Source organism: Babylonia areolata, chromosome 3 (assembly GCF_041734735.1).
Source record: "Babylonia areolata isolate BAREFJ2019XMU chromosome 3, ASM4173473v1, whole genome shotgun sequence".
NCBI classification, from domain to species: domain Eukaryota; kingdom Metazoa; phylum Mollusca; class Gastropoda; order Neogastropoda; family Buccinidae; genus Babylonia; species Babylonia areolata.
The window spans coordinates 57,221,275-57,228,985 of record NC_134878.1 but is presented as its reverse complement, the minus strand read 5'-3'; positions in this window follow the sequence as shown (position 1 = coordinate 57,228,985).

Here is a 7,711-nt window from a genome sequence, read left to right as displayed (position 1 = left end):
ATACAAAGTTATGTTAACATTTTAACACTTCACAACTGGAAGTAATCAAAAGAAGAGATTCTTACTAAAAAAGAAAAATAAAATAAAAAAAGAAAAAAGAAAGAAAAAAAAAGGTGTTTTTACTTCTAATTCTATCCATGGAATTTGATCACCAATCCTTTTGCACACCTTCCCTATCCTTTCAAATCGATATTAAAGCTATTACAGACTTCTTAAATATCAAACAATAACAATATTTCAAATGATTTCACATCTGACTCTTAATATAATCTCAAATGAAGTTGCCTGCAATCAGGCCTCTCAATTCGACGACAATTATTAAGCAATTATTACTTTCATGTGTGAGGTTGGTTATGAGAGAGAGAGAGAGAGAGAGAGAGAGAGAGAGAGAGAGAGAGAGAGAGCCAACTTTCGCCGTCTTGATGAAGTAGAACAACACAAGACGAAGCATCTGAACCGCCACAAAATATGACTCATGCTGCAGCTGGCAGAGTAATTCAATCACTCGTCTGGCACCCTTCGAGACCTGCATCGTTGACAACAATGAACGGAGTGGCTAAGATGTCCGATCTCGGGTCGTCGAAACGGGGAAAGGATTTGTTTCCGCGCTTGTTATTTCCCTGTACGTACACAACCGGACAGTAAAACGTACTCACCTTTGTGCAGATATGATGAAGATGAATGTAAACAACCCGTTTCAATCCAAATTTCCGTTTAGGACAGACAAACACGTCGTTTGAATGGATACCTTTTCCGGTTTTGGTTTTGGTTTTCTCTCTCTGTCACGCTGGTTGACAGACGAGACGGGAAGTGCAGACGACAGCCTCGATGCCGTTTCGAGGGCGTCCCCCACAGTTTAATAAAAATAGAATGGACCGCACCTCCCTCTGCCCGAGTGATAGCTTGAGTCGGGCATGGAGCGCGCGCGCGGCAGCCATTATAGTACTCCCCAATTTCAGTGAACGAGAAAGCCGAAAGAGCATTATGCCGTGTTGATAAGCACTGTTAAAGACCCTGCATCTCTCCTTAATACATCCGTTGGAAAGTTGGGATGCATTCGTATCAGACATTCTATCAAATCATTTAGCTACAAACCCTTCAGTGAAAAGAATCGAAGTTTTGCGATCTAACTCAGTGTAAGTGTTACACTGACACGCTGCATATGGTTCATTGTGAGTTATCTTCACATCTTGAAATCGTAGGAAAACTGTCGCCGGCTCGAAACCTTCAGTTTCAAAAGTTAAAGACCCATACAGCCGGCTTTTCAACGTGAGACCAATTCATTTAAAGATTTGAATTCGCTGTGTCCAGTGGAAGGCTAAGCTCAGTCCTCAGTCTCCACGAGGCGCTGTTCATCTTCCCTGACCAAAGTCAAGGAAGAAGGCCAGTCCTCTAGATCTCCTACTGACTTTACCAGCCTATCCCTGGCTTAGGTCAATCCCTGTCTGTCTATCCAAGTCTTTGCCTACACCTGTCTTTGTCTATCCCTGTCTTTGCCTATCTCTCTCTTTGCCTATCCCTGTCTTTGTCTATCCGTGTCTTTGCCTATCCCTGTCTTTGTCAATCCCTGTCTTTGCCTATCCCTGTCTTTGCCTATCCCTCTCTTTGTCTATCCCTGCCTTTGTCTATCCTTGTCTTTGCAAATCCCTGTCTTTGCCTATCCGTGTCATTGCCTATCCCTGTCTTTGCCAATCCCTGTCTTTGTCTATCCGTGTCATTGCCAATCCCTGTCTTTGCCTATCCGTGTCATTGCCTATCCCTGTCTTTGCCAATCCCTGTCTTTGTCTATCCGTGTCTTTGCCTATTCCTGTCTTTGTCTATCCGTGTCTTTGCCTACCCCTGTCTTTGCCTATCCCGGTCTTTGCCTATCCCTGTCTTTGCCAATCCCTGCCTTTGCCTATCCCTGTCTTTGTCTATCCCTGGCTTTGCCTATCCCTGTCTTTGCCAATCCCTGTCTTTGTCTATCCGTGTCTTTGCCAGTCCCTGCCTTTCCTACACCTGTCTTTGTCTATCCCTGTCTTTGTCTATCCCTGCCTTTGTCTATCCCTGTCTTTGTCTATCCCTGTCTTTGCCAATCCCTGTCTTTGTCTATCTGTGTCTTTGCCAATCCCTATCTTTGCCTATCCGTGTCATTGCCTATCCGTGTCTTTGCCTACACCTGTCTTTGCCAATCCCTGTCTTTGTCTATCCGTGTCTTTGCCAATCCTTGTCTTTGCAAATCCCTGTCTTTGTCTATCCCTGTCTTTGCCTATCCCTGTCTTTGCCTACACCTGTCTTTGCCTATCCCTGGCTTTGCCTATCCCGGTCTTTGCCTATCCCTGTCTTTGCCTTTTCGTGTCTTTGCCAATCCCTGTCTTTGCCTATCCCTGTCTTTGTCTATCCGTGTCTTTGCCAATCCTTGTCTTTGCAAATCCCTGTCTTTGCCAATCCCTGTCTTTGTCTATCCGTGTCATTGCCAATCCCTGTCTTTGCAAATCCCTGCCTTTGCCTATCCCTGCCTTTGTCTATCCCTGTCTTTGTCTATCCGTGTCATTGCCTATCCCTCTCTTTGCCAATCCCTGTATTTTCCTATCCGTGTCTTTGTAAATCCCTGTCTTTTTCTACCTGTGTCTTTGTCTATCCGTGTCATTGCCTATCCCTGTCTTTGTCAATCCCGGTCTTTGCCTATCCCTGTCTTTGCCTATCCCTGTCTTCCCTGTCTCGTCTGTCTCACGCATCTTTTTCTCACTGTATTCAAGTGCTCCTCCTCCTCACTCCCTGTCCTTCTCAATACTGATGTACCGTGTTTCTGTTTCCCGGTTTTGTTTTTTGTTTTTTCCTTCCTGTTTCCCCCTACCTTAGTCACCCTTAATTGTCTCTCAGTGCCTAACCTTTGTCTCTCTACCGTCTGTGTCTGAGTCTGCCTCCACAGGCCCCGTCTGAGTCTCTTCCATATCAGCGACTACGGCAACAAAAGGGTTGTCTCTGGCAAAATTCTATAGAAAAATCCACTTCGATAGGAAAAAAACAAACAAACAAACAAACCAAAAAAACAAGCAACAACAACAACAAAACAACAACAAGCAGGCAGGAAATAGCAACAGCAGCAGCAGCAGCAGCAACAACAACAACAACAACAACAACAACAACACACACACACACACACACACACAAGGGTGGCGCTTTCAGTAGAGCGACACACTCTCCCTAGGCAAAAAAACAAACAAAAACAAAAAGTAATACAATATAATACAGTCTGTGTGTCCCTTTACCCCTCTTCTGTATCAGTCTCCATAGTCTTTGTCTCTCATTCTATTTTGTCCGACGTTCTGTTTGGCCGTGTCCTTTGTCTGTCTGTTTTTCATCCTTTCAGTCATCGCTTATTTTTTCAAAGTGCGCTGCTTCTACTATTTTTCATATTCGGAGGCGTCCAGGATTCGAACCCGCACCCTTCTGATTGCGAGCTCGGCGCTTAACCAACTGAGCCACGCAGACATGTGAAGGGTACAACCAACAGCAACAACAAGAAAAAAGAAGAAAAAAAAGGAAGAATTATAATTATCTTTATGAACTGTGATCAAAACTTTCATTCACTGAAAATTAGCATTCACAAAAAAAACAACCGTACCTTAACTCAGTACAAAGAAAAGGAAGAAGGGTGGTGAAAAACGAGAAAGAAGAGAGAGAAAGAGAGAGAGGGAGGGAGAGAGAGAGAGAGAGAGAGGGAGGGAGAGAGAGAGAGAGAGAGAGAGAGAGAGAGAGAGAGAGAGAGAGAGAGAGAAATCAGAAGAAGATGAATGATGGGGGAGAAGGAGAAACAAAAGAATATTGGACAGATCTCCAGAGGGAGATGTGAGTCCGGGGAAGAAGGTGGTGAAATGAAGGAATAGAAAATAAATAAACATGTCAAAGAATGGAAGAGAAGAAATCAAAATGAGAGAAAGAAAACAATATCCGTGGTCATGGTAATTTATGGGGATATAGCCCCCGACGCCCCCTCCTCTGCCCCCCTCCTCCACACCCATTTCAATGGAAGGGAGCAAACTAAGATAAAGTCAATATAGCCTGATTTTTTTTCGATAGCCTCCCCTATGTGCACTTCGGCGGGACCATCCACGCATTGGTTCTTCCCGTCTCGATCTCTCTCCTAAACACAACACAACACAACACACGCACACACACACACACACACACACACACACACACACACACACACACACACTGAACGCACACACAAACGCACGCACGCACAAACACACACTAGAGAGAGAGAGAGAGAGAGAGAGAGAGAGAGAGAGAGAGAGAGAGAGAGAGACAGACAGACAGACAGATAGACAGACAGATAGACAGACAGAAATAGACAGACAGCGGGACAGAGACAAAATTAGGCAGAGAGGGCCTACCTCACTGGCGAAGCTTTTCATCTTATAGAGATTATACTCGAATAATATCTTAAAACTGGAGAGAGAGAGAGAGAGAGAGAGAGAGAGAGAGAGAGAGAGAGAGAGAGTAGCAATAGCAGCAAGCAATATAGTTATATATATTATATATCTTATACTTACTCAAACACTGAATCGGAATCAGAATCCTCATGAACAATGTAGGTCGTTAAAACATTCATGATGCCGTGATAATGACAAAAAACGTCACTGAAATGACACACACACACACAGAGAGTGCAAAAGAGCTGAAACGGATCAATCAGAACAGAACTCAGTGACTGGTTTATGATAGAGGCACAAAGCTGTTGACCGCTGCTTTCCGGTCTCGTATGATTATGTTAATATACGCACACACTGCTCCAGTTAGAACGTAGGACTGTAAGTGTCGGCGCACCTACTCTCTAATCACACCGTGCAGCCTTCCGAGAGAGCCGCGAGAGAGATCTTTTCCTTCAGTCGGAAGGGTCGGTTGTTTTCCTGAAGGATTCGTCAAGCCGTCAACAGTTAGGGGCGTATTATTTACGCACCAAATCCTTCCACTAGTTCTTATTTTCTTTGTCTCGTAGAAGTTATAGTTTCCTTCTCAGTCTCTTGTGTGTTTCATTCGGTGTAAATGACTTACTTTTCACTCTTAATGTTCTCTCTTTCCTCTGATGTTTTACTCAGTGTGTTCCACGCATTGTTGTGACTGGTGACTGATAAAACAATAGTGTCACTGAGCCAGATTAAGGATCCCACCAAACAGGATTCCTGTTCGTAAAAACAAAAGTTCAACTGTGATAATGAAGATAGCAGAATCTAACGACTTTACTGACAATCAGTGCCATTACTATCGACCATTGCACAAAACCAAGTCGTTACGTAGTTCGCACTTCAGCCGGACTAAAACGTTTTATCCGGGTGAGAAACAGCGGCAATAGGCGCATGATTTCGTGTCTATTTTCTCTTGTTTTTCTCGTCGCTATGATGGTGATTACAGTGAAGTAAACTCTATTTCGAATTTTCGGTTCATTCAGAGGAAAGATTGATAAATGATCGTAAAGCGCCTGTCTATTGCATGTCAAACGTTTCCTTTTAGAACAAGAGACACAAACATACTTCCTCTTCTTCATGGACGAATACACACACACACTGGCACGCGCACGCACACAAACACGCAAACTGTACACAGAAAAATGTGCACGCATACAGCCACATACCGCACATGCATGCATGCCCCCCCCCACGCCCCCTCACACCCCCCACACATACACACACACGCAAACGCATGCCCAAGAATGCATGCATGCACACAGTGCACGCCCAGGCACACGCGTGGACACACTGAGAACTACGTGCAAGCACGCGCGCGCGCGCACACACACACACACACACACACACACTGCCGGAATCCTTATCATTGTCGTCCCTTCTCTCTCTGTCTGTCTGTCTGTCTGTCTGCCTCACACACACACTCGCTGAATCATAAATCTCCACTGGTCGTTAGACTTGAAACACCAAAGTACCTACAGCACAAACTTACAGAGAGACCTACTTATAATTGTACACCACTAAAAACAACAACAACACACACACCAACGAACAACAACAACAACACCACCACCAACAACAACAACAAAACCACTCACAAAAAAAAAAAACAAAAAAAAAAAGAGAGATAAAATCACCAGCTGCAAAACCGGACAGATCAGAAACAAATGTTTAACTCACTCAGTACGGCCAGTCCTCTCTTCTCCTCTACACAGACCCCTCGGATGTCCAGTGGGTGTCTGAATGACCCAACATTTAGCTTTCGTCGTCAGAATTGTGGTATTCTTTGTCAACATTCATCTCTTCAGTATAAGAGCCTTCCGCTTGCAATATTTTGATGGTGGTAATTGGGGTGAAACGCTGTTAACGTCGTCTCTTTCGCCGTTCGTATGGAGAGAGTTAAATGAGAACTAAATGCACAGCTGCAAATGTTATTGGAACGAAGCAAGTTTTAAAGCCAGAAAGCAGTTCGTCATGTGATTTCACCTGTCACCCTAGTTGCTCTGTGTGTGTGTGTGTGTGTGTGTGTGTGTGTGTGTGTGTGTGTGTGTGTGTGTGTGTGTGTGTGTGTGTGTGTGTAAAGAGGTTTTAATTACTAGTTCTCAAAAGACATCTCCGAACCCCCTCTCCTCCCTCTCTCTCTCTCTCACTCTCTAGGCCCCGTCTTCTTCACTGATAATCTCTCTCAACATCGTCTTCTATTCTCGGTTGAAATTCAAACACAACTGGATCCCATGGGAAAAAAATCTATAGAGGGTTAACACAGAGTCGACTTTTTCCATGAACGAATCCTGCATGCTGATTTTGTACTTTCTGACGGAATATCGTAAAGATGCGTAACTCTGGCTCATACAAAACCTGACATAATTTCATGACTTGCTTCCCCTGCACCGTGCGTCTGGCATGCATTGTTCGGAAGAACCTTTGTGTGTGTGTGTGTGTGTGTGTGTGTGTGTGTGTGTGTGTGTGTGTGTGTGTGTGTGCGAGCGACACACACACACTGACATGCTCAACACACAACACACACACACACACACACACCCAACCACACACACACACACACACACAAGCCCGCTCAGTAGTTCTGAGTCCCCATCGTCAACAATCCACAAGAAGCTGTGAGTGTCATGTCGGGCCAGTGTGTGGCAGGCTACCTGTCAGACTACACTGTCACTTCTGTGGTGTGGTGTGCGGTGTGGTGTGCGACGTTCAACCAGTGCCAGAGTGTACGCGGGAAATCACCGTGTTGTCCCAAGACAACAACGCCAACATTAAATTTAGCTCAAAGTTATGGCAGAGCCAGACTGAACTGACGAGTGTACCCCCACTGGGTTGGAGACCGTCGTGAGTGATAAGAAACTCTGGGGAGAGCTGTAGAGTACAAAGTCTTCAGAGAAGAAGCCCCCCTCACCCCCCACCCCCCGTCCGACCCCCCCGTCAGTCAAGTGTTTCGGCCTTTAACTCCTTACACTCTAAGGGGGCGGGGCCACACCCAGGTCATGACTCCTGGATGCCCTTGTATTGCGCCCCCCCTCCTCCCCACGCCCCCCCCCTTTTTTTTTGTCCTGGTCCTCAGCAGGTTCGAACCCGCGCCTCCAGGGTGGTCGCCACTTCAGAACTGAGTCACATTTTTTGGCAGACGTTTTAACCACTGAGCGATCGTAGGCCTAGTTCGACCAGGTTCAGCTGTAATTCTTTTCTGCTGCTTCTGCCATTGCCTTGAGAGCCCGTGTCTTCTCTCTGTCAGAAATCGACAGCTG